The sequence below is a fragment of the Oncorhynchus mykiss genome, chromosome 2 (genome assembly GCF_057628025.1).
Source record: "Oncorhynchus mykiss isolate SJ-2025 chromosome 2, ASM5762802v1, whole genome shotgun sequence".
NCBI lineage: Eukaryota > Metazoa > Chordata > Actinopteri > Salmoniformes > Salmonidae > Oncorhynchus > Oncorhynchus mykiss.
The window spans coordinates 9,893,408-9,903,745 of NC_143023.1; positions in this window are offsets into that span (position 1 = coordinate 9,893,408).

Genomic DNA, 10,338 nt, shown 5'->3' on the forward strand with positions numbered 1-10,338 from the left:
CCTCGTTGATCTTTGTCTTGATCTCTCTGGCCTCCACCACCTGTGTGTGTATGTGTCAGTTAACACAATGAGCTATGAACTAGGGCCTCAGTCATGCTCCAGATTCCTCCCCATTTCAGCGTAGCCATAAGTACATTTAATTTGCAGCTAACACGGTGAAATGGAGCGCGCATTGCTCTACTAACTAGACTATAAAACAGTAGGCCTATATAATAACACATGGAATTTAAGTCTTGACGCTAGTACACATCCTAAACCAGAGCTACTTAACTCCCAGATACTACAGTACATCAGAGAGGCTGAACAGTACATGTTTCCCTTGTTGTTCTAACACCAGTGATACTAAACTCCCAGATACTACTGTACATCAGAGAGGCTGAACAGTACATGTTTCCCTTGTTGTTCTAACACCAGTGATACTAAACTCCCAGATACTACTGTACATCAGAGAGGCTGAACAGTACATGTTTCCCTTGTTGTTCTAACACCAGTGATACTAAACTCCCAGAGACTACAGTACATCAGAGAGGCTGAACAGTACATGTTTCCCTTGTTGTTCTAACACCAGTGATACTAAACTCCCAGATACTACAGTACATCAGAGAGGCTGGACAGTACATGTTTCCCTTGTTGTTCTAACACCAGTGATACTAAACTCCCAGATACTACAGTACATCAGAGAGGCTGGACAGTACATGTTTCCCTTGTTGTTCTAACACCAGTGATACTAAACTCCCAGATACTACAGTACATCAGAGAGGCTGGACAGTACATGTTTCCCTTGTTGTTCTAACACCAGTGATACTAAACTCCCAGATACTACTGTACATCAGAGAGGCTGAACAGTACATGTTTCCCTTGTTGTTCTAACGCCAGTGATACTAAACTCCCAGATACTACAGTACATCAGAGAGGCTGGACAGTACATGTTTCCCTTGTTGTTCTAACACCAGTGATACTAAACTCCCAGAGACTACAGTACATCAGAGAGGCTGAACAGTACATGTTTCCCTTGTTGTTCTAACACCAGTGATACTAAACTCCCAGATACTACAGTACATCAGAGAGGCTGAACAGTACATGTTTCCCTTGTTGTTCTAACACCAGTGATACTAAACTCCCAGATACTACTGTACATCAGAGAGGCTGAACAGTACATGTTTCCCTTGTTGTTCTAACACCAGTGATACTAAACTACAGGCTACTGTATGATTCATTTAACCTGGTTATCATGAACATAATTATACACTAAGATTAGTCCACATGGGATGGAAATACTGTATGTCTTCTGCTTTTCCCCCAACACCTCCGATGTACACACACACACACACACACACAGGGGTGAAAGTTAGCCGGTGCGGTCTGGCTCGGCATCCGGTCCGGTACGGCAAAATAAATTGTGGGGGTACGCTGTATGCTAATAGATACCCATAGACTTCCAGTCATTGCGCTAACGCTACAGTATGTTAGCATTGGCTCGCAAAACTACTTCTAACTTCCTTCATACTGGACACAGAGACATAAAAATGGTATCAATGAGTTCATCTGACTGGGGAAGTAGACACAATCCCAAAGTATCCCTTTAAACCAGAAGCCCTCTGGTCAGAAATCCTCATGCTTCTCCAAACTTTGAAATGTTTAAAATGTTAACCACAAGGAAATAATCTTAAATGTATCCAGGAGATAATCTATCGTCTCCCAAAGTAACCAATACAGTATTTATCTGTTCCTCCATTTCAATTCAATTAGCAGAGGCTCGACAAACCCGACCCGGTGGCTTTTCATTTTTCACTAATTACCCTTCCCATGTCAGGCAACGGACCCCATTTTTCACTAATTACCCTTCCCATGTCAGGCAACGGACCCCATTTTTCACTAATTACCCTTCCCATGTCAGGCAACGGACCCCATTTTTCACTAATTACCCTTCCCATGTCAGGCAACAGACCCCATTTTTCACTAATTACCCTTCCCATGTCAGGCAACGGACCCCATTTTTCACTAATTACCCTTCCCATGTCAGGCAACAGACCCCATTTTTCACTAATTACCCTTCCCATGTCAGGCAACGGACCCCATTTTTCACTAATTACCCTTCCCATGTCAGGCAACGGACCCCATTTTTCACTAATTACCCTTCCCATGTCAGGCAACGGACCCCATTTTTTAGGGCCCAGGTTTCCCATGGCCCGGATCCTGTTACACTCTATATCTTCACAAGCAAAAATGAATGTACTATTGATAGAACCATTACTCCACCAAATGAAAGTCCTGGGCTGATGGATTGGCTTGTAGTCCTCCGTCAGCCATGAAAGGAAATAATTAGTATTCATTACTTCACACTCTACAACATTCCAATTATTAATGAACTTCAGCTGTGGAGCCCCACCGTATCCATCATGGCCATCACAGCAGGTTGTATTAATCACAAGCAGAAACAAGCGCAGGTCATCTACAGCGGATGAATTTATAATCAGATTTACCACAGGGATGAATTGTCATGGGTCGACAGACAACAGCAGCACTGTGTCTGTTAGGAGTTCAATACATGTCCCGTCTCAGATGTTCAATAACAGTCACACACACGTTGGTTTCACAGGGAAAGGAAGGAACAAGAAAGATGTGTGTTGATGGTTGAGAAGAGGAGGCGGATTTATAGTATTTTTATTTTTCCGTTTGCACCGTAGATACTTCCTGTTACATTGTGATATGTTGTTCATTTAGAGGATTGAACTCAGATAATCATAACAACGGTGGTGTGGAGGTGAATGAATATGCTTGGGGATTGGATTATTTGCTCCATTGGTTCAAAGGGACTCAGTGTAATAGATTGAAATACATCCACAACCATTTCACATCATAGTGAATTGATCATTCTTTCCATAACCTACGCTACGGCAAATGACCAAATCAACTACAAACTATAGGCTCACGTTGCCTAGTGATAGACCTATGTAGCCTAATAATAAGCCTATGTAGCCTAATGATCTGTATTGGAGATTGTCCTGGATACACTCCTGACCACTGTTGAGTGTGGTGGTGCTGTGTTGTTCCCATTCGTTTTCAGAGAGGGAAAGGCACAAGTCCCTTACCCACAAGAGAGGCTGGCCGCCCACTATTCAGGGCTAACCACTGAAGAATAACTGCTCAGTATTCACCACATAAAGACTATGAGCAGGCCAATGAACATCTATCACCAGGCGTCAGAGGGGCGATCCATACGTCTGCCTCAGGGATTCAGAACACGCAATACAAATTCATCTATAATCTAAAGAGCAAGGAGCAATCATATCCCAGTCAGTCATGTCCCTGGAGCTGTCCACCGCTCAGTGAGACTCTAGCGTCAGTCAGGCAAATCCTCTGGCATTGTCTGTGTCCCAGATGGCACCCTAGTCCCTAGGCAGTGCACTAATTTTGACCAGGGCCCATAGGGTTGTGCACTATATAGGGAATAGGGTTCGCAGCCATTCGGGATGGCAGATATGGTCTAATACTGTCCCTCAGGCCCATATTTAGACACGTTGGGAAAGTATTGACTTGTATATCAAAAGGGATATAAAACCATGGATCGATTAGTAATGTGTAGACAAGACTGGTTACAGGCTATAGGCACAACTATAGAATAAATAGCTTTTGCAGAGAAAGCACAGTGCACAGTATGGTAATTGTATAGGGCTACTCTGTCTTAATGACAAAAATCTCACTGTTTGTCTCCTCCAGGGCTGGTTTCCTGGACACAGATTAAGGCTAATCCTAGACAAAAAAGTACTTTCAATGGACATTCTCAGTTGAAAGTGCTTTTTAGTCCAGGACTAGAGTTAATCTGTGTCTGGGAAACTGCCCCACCTAGAGATTTCATTGGTGGATTCCTGAGCCAGTAGATCTGTATAGGGACAGGTCAAACCAAGGACCATTGTCACTGCTTGACTTCCTTCCTTGATGGTGTTTCTCCCCAGTAGTGGCACTAGGACTGGCTCAACTCTCTCCTGTAGGTTCTCAATCAGAACAGTCTCTTGTGTTTATCTCCCCAGTAGTGGCTCCCGGACTGGCTCAACTCTCTCCTGTAGGTTCTCAATCAGAACAGTCTCTTGTGTTAATCTCCCCAGTAGTGGCTCCCGGACTGGGTCAACTCTCTCCTGTAGGTTCTCAATCAGAACAGTCTCTTGTGTTAATCTCCCCAGTAGTGGCACTAGGACTGGCTCAACTCTCTCCTGTAGGTTCTCAATCAGAACAGTCTCTTGTGTTAATCTCCCCAGTAGTGGCTCCCGGACTGGGTCAACTCTCTCCTGTAGGTTCTCAATCAGAACAGTCTCTTGTGTTAATCTCCCCAGTAGTGGCACTAGGACTGGCTCAACTCTCTCCTGTAGGTTCTCAATCAGAACAGTCTATTGTGTTAATCTCCCCAGTAGTGGCTCCCGGACTGGGTCAACTCTCTCCTGTAGGTTCTCAATCAGAACAGTCTCTTGTGTTTATCTCCCCAGTAGTGGCTCCCGGACTGGGTCAACTCTCTTCTGTAGGTTCTCAATCAGAACAGTCTCTTGTGTTTATCTCCCCAGTAGTGGCTCCCGGACTGGGTCAACTCTCTCCTGTAGGTTCTCAATCAGAACAGTCTCTTGTGTTTATCTCCCCAGTAGTGGCTCCCGGACTGGGTCAACTCTCTTCTGTAGGTTCTCAATCAGAACAGTCTCTTGTGTTTATCTCCCCAGTAGTGGCTCCCGGACTGGGTCAACTCTCTCCTGTAGGTTCTCAATCAGAACAGTCTCTTGTGTTAATCTCCCCAGTAGTGGCACTAGGACTGGCTCAACTCTCTCCTGTAGGTTCTCAATCAGAACAGTCTCTTGTGTTAATCTCCCCAGTAGTGGCACTAGGACTGGCTCAACTCTCTCCTGTAGGTTCTCAATCAGAACAGTATCTTGTGTTTATCTCCCCAGTAGTGGCTCCCGGACTGGGTCAACTCTCTCCTGTAGGTTCTCAATCAGAACAGTCTCTTGTGTTTATCTCCCCAGTAGTGGCTCCCGGACTGGGTCAACTCTCTTCTGTAGGTTCTCAATCAGAACAGTCTCTTGTGTTTATCTCCCCAGTAGTGGCTCCCGGACTGGGTCAACTCTCTCCTGTAGGTTCTCCATCAGAACAGTCTCTCCATAGGCAAGGGCTCGCTCTAACACATCCAAATACCTGTAGAGAATGATGATGGTAACACTTTAGAGAGAATTATACTTTATAGCATCCTGTATAATAACTTATAATACACTTACAATTGTATTATAAGGCATTATAAAGGATGTTATGAAGCATTAATCGTACAGTAGGTATTTCATTTAAAGTGTAACCCGAATTATTCACTGGAATAGGTAACTTGAATACTTTTTTACATTTGGTAACCGGCAAGCCCAATGACACATGGATGGGCGGAGTTAGAATGTTGTCTGTCAGAAGAATAACAATGTACATTTATTTTAATACGCCTGTCTGAATATTTCAAGACATGGCATATGAGGGTGCAGTGAGAGAACCCATGGATTGGATGATACTTTTCTCATCAATCAATTTGAAAAAAACATACAGTGCACTCGGAAAGTATTCAAACCCCTTGACTTTTTCCACATTTTGTTATGTTACAGCATTATTCTAAAATGGATGAAATAATTTCCCCCCCTCATCAATCTACACACAATACCCCATAATGACAAAGCAAAAACAGGTTTTGGAAAAAATATATACATAAAATAATGAAATATGACATTTACATAAGTTAGACCCTTAACTTTGTTGAAGCACCTTTGGCAGGGATTACAGCCTCAAGTCTTCTTAGGTATGAAGCTACAAGCTTGGCACACCTGTATTTGGGGAGTTTCTCCCATTCTTCTCTGCAGATCCTCTCAAGCTCTGTCAGGTTAGATAGGGAGCATTGCTGCACAGCTATTTTCAGGTCTCTCCAGAGATCAGGTTCAAGTCCTGGCTCTGGCTGGGCCACTCAAAGACATTCAGAGACTTGTCCCGAAGCCACTCCTGTGTTGTTTTGGCTGCATGCTTAATGTCAATGTCCTGTTGAAAGGTGAACCTTCACCCCAGTCTGAGTTCCTGAGCGCTCTGGAGCAGGTTTTCATCAAGGATCTCTCTGTACTTTGTTCCGTTCATTTTCCCCTCGATTCTGACAAGCCTCCCAGTCCCTGACACTGAAAAACATCCTCACTGTAATTGATCTCGTCCTCCTCTTCTGAGGAGGAGTAGCGAGAAGGATCAGAGGACCAATGCGCATTATGGTAAGTGTCCACAATGTTTAATCAAAAATGAACACTGAAATACAAAACAATAAACATGACTAAACGACACAAACGAAACAGTCCTGTGTGGCACAAACACTGGCACGGAAAATAAACACCCACAACTCAAAAGTGAAACCAGGCTACCTAAGTATGATTCTCAATCAGGGACAACGATTGACAGCTGCCTCTGATTGAGAACCATACTAGGCCGAACACAGAAATCCCAAATTATAGAAAAACGAACATAGACAACCCACCCAACTCATGCCCTGATCATACTAAAACAAAGATATAATAACAGAACTAAGGTCAGAACGTGACACTCACAGCATGATGCTTCCACCACCATGCTTCACCGTAGGGATGGTGCCAGGTTTCCTCCAGATGTGATGCTTGGCATTCAGGCCAAATAGTTCAATCTTGGTTTCATCACACCAGAGAATCTTGTTTCTCATGGTCTGAGAGTCCTTTAGGTACCTTTTGGCAAACTCCAGTCGGGCTGTCATGTGCCTTTTACTGAAGAGTGGCTTCCGTCTGGCCATTCTACCATAAAGACCTGATTGATGGAGTGCTGCAGAGATGGTTGTCTCTGGAAGGTTCTGCCATCTCCACAGAGGATCTCTGGAGCTCTGTCATAGTGACCATCTGGTTCTTGGTCATCTCCCTGACCAAGGCTCTTCTCCCTCGATTGCTTGCTCAGTTTGACTGGGCAGCCAGCTCTAGGAAGAGTCTTGATGGTTCTTAACTTCTTCTATTTAAGAATGATTGGTACCTTTCCAGCAGATTTGTGCCTCGACACGATCCTGTCTCTGAGCCCTACAGACAATTCCTTCGACCTTATGGCTTGGTTTTTGATCTGACATGCACTGTCAACTATGGGACCTTATATAGACCGGTGTGTGCCTTTCCAAATCATGTCCAATTAGTTGAATTTACCACACAGGTGTACTCCAATCAAGTTGTAGAAACATCTCAAAGATGATAATTGGAAACAGGAGGCTCCTGAGCTCAATTTCAAGTCTCATAGCAAAAGGTCTGAATACTAATGTAAATAAGATATTTCTGTATTTAAATTGTAATAATTCTGCAAAAATCGCTAAAAATCTGTTTTTACTTTGTCATTAGGGGGTATAGTGTTTAGATTGATGAGAAAATGTATAATTTAATCCATTTTAGAATAAGGCTGTAACGTTACAAAATGTGGAAAATGTCAAAGGGTCTGAATACTTTTCAAACTGTAGCTGATAATTAGTAGTGACCAGTGATTAGCCTGGTCCCATCCTGTATCTACTGTCCAGGCACCAAATCTTCTATGGTTATCATACCCTACTGTATATGTTTGGCTAAAATACAAACAGACTGGACCACTTGGATAGACACTGTCCAGTGATACAAAACAAACCCTTGTGACCATCAATGTTCCAAGTCCAACTTGTTTCCCTTCCTTCTTCACCCCCCCTCTGAAATCTCTACTATCATTAATGAAATGCGTCAAAACAACGCCCTCCCTCTCTCACTCCATCTGGTGGAGCAGCTCCACCCTGAGCTCTGGCCCACAGCGCCTGCAGATCCACTTTATGCCCTGCTGCTGGGGGTCCATCATAAGAGTCCAGCACTCGCCGGTGGTCAGGATGGCAGAGCTCTCTGTAGACATCCTATCGTTTGGCAGGCCCTGGTTGTGCCAGGCAGCCACGGTGGCATCGTCTGGAAGCATGTTGACAGGGTCCAGGTCGTCTGTCTGGTGGATGGAGACCTGGAACACACAGAGAGACAGACAGATGGAACCCTGTTCACTATATAGTGCACTAAATAATACATAGGGTGGCATTTGGAACTGACAGCAGTGAGGCGGTGATGTGACTCGGTTGACTGTGTGTGGGGTACCGACTGTACAACCATGCAGGCCGATAGCGAGAGAGGCAACAGTGTTTCACCAAGATTCATTTCCAGGCGGGTTATCCCTAAATTTACATCCAAAATCAAATTATTCAAATTAAATCAATTAAAGACCACGAATAAAAACAGTTTAGGACATATCTACACGATAAAGGATAAAGGAGCAGCTTGATAATGCCCCGCTGGTCAAAAGTAGTGCGCTACATAGGGAATAGGGTGCCATTTGGGATCTTCCCTGTTGTGACTGTATGAAGGGTATCCAGGCTTCGTAGAGCAGTTGGTGTCGGTAGGGCCTGGTGAAGTGACCCACGTAGGAGACAGAAGCTGAGGTGAAGAGAACATCACCACTCAGAGTCTTCTGCCTGGGGCCACCACTCCTTTTCTGACTGGGACACACACATAAACCAGGCTTCTTCATGACAATATACACCACCAAAAGCACTATGAAACGTAGTCCACAGTATGTATAAAATCACTTTTAGAATCAACTGGAAACTTGTTATATGCATTTAACTTCAAAGCACCTCAAATATTTCAAACTCTGGGATGAAAGGTTAATCTAGGCTGAAATGTGTTTCCCCTCAGTCTATCAGCCAGACTAGAAAAACCTAACGCAATAAAGTATACAACACTAATTCCACCAAACTGGCTTTGAAAGTTTTCCTGCAAATTCACTCAGCATCTATTTAGCGTCCAATGAATCCTTCCATAGTATGACCAGCTGTGACAGCCTGAACACGGTAAATCACGCCTGGCCTTTCTTCACAAGGGCCCATGGGAACAGAATATGTGGCATAGTAAATTCCCAGACAGTTAAAAATCACTATCATTTTACCCTAATGCATTATGGGTTGTCTGTAATATCACTCAGTCTTGGGGTGAAGCGTTTTTAATTTCCAACAGCTGTTGAGCCTGTGAGGTAAGTTAATGATTAAATATAGTCTGATGTATTAGTCTAAACACTGTGGCTTCCAGATCAATGCCACAAAGACATATCATTTATCTTGATATGTGGAAAAGCCAAGCTGTCCCATGCTGGCCACATTTGTTTTGTTGAATAAGAAAGTAGAATGTGTGAATGTGGCCACGGCAGAAAAACATGGCTCCTATTGGATTTCACATTAACTGACCGACGTAAACATTTTGGATCCCCACTGGACCACTTTGTTTTAACATGCAACACCTGGACTTGATGTGAGTAGAATAGAAGACACTGTAGCCAAAATAGGAATTATCTAAAGAGCAGCATCAATTACAATGTATACACATCTATACGTGTACCGAACACACACACACACACACACACACACACACACACACACACACCTCTTCAGGCCAGTCTGCTGCCCAGCTTGAGTGTACGGTCCATGCAGCCTTCCTGCCATCTCTCTTCTCCACTGGGCTGTGGGCCAGACAGAGACAGTTGCCCAGTTTAATGGTGCGTTTGCTGTGGTCCATCCCTCTTTCCCTCTCCATCCTCCCTGATCCCCAACAGGCTGGCTAGCCAGACCTGAAGCTCCATCCCCTCCACCACACTCCAGCCAGACACATCACAGGGACATTATAACAAGTCCTCATCCAGATTACTGATACACTTCTGTCAACCCCACCTCCTGGTAGACAGCGTGCCTCGGGCTCTGTCACCCGTATCTTCTATGCCAGAGGAGACACACTGATCCCTGATACACTTCTGTCAACCCCACCTCCTGGTAGACAGCGTGCCTCGGGCTCTGTCACCAGTCTCTTCTATGCCAGGTGAGACACACTGATCCCTGATACACACTATATGGCCGAACAGTGCGTTGCTGGCTCAGGTAATTTCTTTTCCCATTGTCCTTTGCAGCATGGTTCCAGAAACTATGGTGGATGTGTAACCACTACCCGGCCCAGAGCAGCTGGGTTTGGCTCTATAGTGTGTATCAGGCATGACAGGACTGACCCCCACCCCAGCCCCTCCTCTCTGTACCTCCAGGCCCTTGACCAGCTGGTTGGCCTGCTCGATAGTCTGGTTGGTGTGGGTCACTTCCTCCTGGCACTGGACCTTGTCATCAGCAGCCTTCTCAAACTGGACTGTGAGGCTCTGTAGGTTGATATCCAACCCCTGTTAGAACCACCACAGAATCACAGATTAGATAGGCTTCATGACAAGACAAGGCTGAGTGGCATATGGTCGTTG